Source organism: Nannospalax galili, unplaced genomic scaffold, assembly GCF_000622305.1.
Source record: "Nannospalax galili isolate Female #2095 unplaced genomic scaffold, S.galili_v1.0 scaffold999, whole genome shotgun sequence".
Classification (NCBI taxonomy): domain Eukaryota; kingdom Metazoa; phylum Chordata; class Mammalia; order Rodentia; family Spalacidae; genus Nannospalax; species Nannospalax galili.
Genome location: NW_008344824.1, coordinates 151,448 through 152,801, shown reverse-complemented (window position 1 = coordinate 152,801; position 1,354 = coordinate 151,448). Strand labels below are relative to the sequence as shown.

The following is a 1,354-nucleotide window of genomic DNA, read 5'->3' as shown; positions in this document are numbered from 1 at the left end:
TTCCTGTGTCAAAGCTAAACTGTCACACAGCTGTTCTTTCTTTGATGGTGCTTCTGTATATTTTCTAGTCATATTTCATCTTGTATTTTGTGAGAGCCTTTTAATATTGCACTTATGAATGTATTCTAAATAATTTATTTGTCTGCATGTATGTAAGTGCACTCATGTTGTGCAATGCCTGTGGAGGTCAGAAGAGGGTGTTGGATCCCTTGGAATTTGAGTTATAGATAGTTGTTAGCTGCCATGTCGGTGCTGGGAACCAAACCCGGGCCCCCTGCAAGAGCAGTCAGTGCTTTTAACTGCTTAGTCATCTCTCCAGGCCCCAGACTGAATTTTTGAGGCAGAGTTGACACTTTGTCCTGTCCTCCTCCTCTTCCTTCTCCCCCTCTTCCTCTTCCTTCTCCTCTTCCTCCTCTCCCTTCATCCTTTTTATTCTGTGTAAGCATCAGATATAACAGAACCTAGTGTATTAGAGTTGTGATTAATGCTGTAGAACCCATAATCTTGTCACTTTTTTCCTAACATTTTACAGACTAGCTTATAAATATTTAATGAGCAATATTTTGTCAAGAAAGCTTGTGTGATACTATTCCTGGAGAGATGTAAACAACAACAACAATAAAAAAATACCTACTCACCCCAGGTAGGGAACCAAAGGCAGACCAAAGGTTATCATCAAAGTCTAACTTTGTGAACCAATGAGCTTTATTGTGGTTACTTACAAGAGAATGTGTCAGTAGCAGAAATGACTCAAAGACAGTTGCATCACCAAAAGCCCACCCAGCATGGGTAGCAGGCCATGAAAGCTGGAAACCTGAAGCACGTTGATCAACTTTCTGGCAGTCAGACAGGTTGGAGAGTGCCTCTTGTTAGCGGCTCAGTTGGTCTGAGCCTGGGTCTGAGCTTTTTCCTGGCAGCTTGGCTGGTGTGTGCTTCTTCTAGATGGCGTGGCTGGTTTAAGCATCTTCTAGGCAGCTCAGCTTGTTTGAGAATGTCTCTGAACAGTCTTTGGGGCTTATATATACTTAGGGAGGGTTCTAGTGAATCTGGTCAGTTTCAGGGTCTTCCTGAAGTCTTTGAGTAGTTTATATGCTGAGCTTAATGAATTTCCCTACAGAATGGGATGTTTTATCTCCCCTTACAACATCCTATCTCTTTACAAGCTTCCTGGCAATATGGAAAGTTTTGTCTTGGAAGAAATGACTACACAACAAAGATAGACACTGAAAAGGTGATAACTGAAACACACAATATATCCTATCCTATAGATCCTTTATAAATATGTATTTGGAAGAATAATATTCCTTCTACATAGGGTAAGAACATTGATGAAAACTCAGATTAAACAGGCACA

The 1,354-nt window shown here is 40.8% G+C and overlaps 1 pseudogene; it reads left to right on the top strand.

Moving 5' to 3' along the window:
* The first annotated feature begins 799 nt into the window (after positions 1-799).
* LOC103740527 overlaps positions 800-1,354 on the top strand; it is a 10,676-nt pseudogene continuing 10,121 nt past the window's right edge.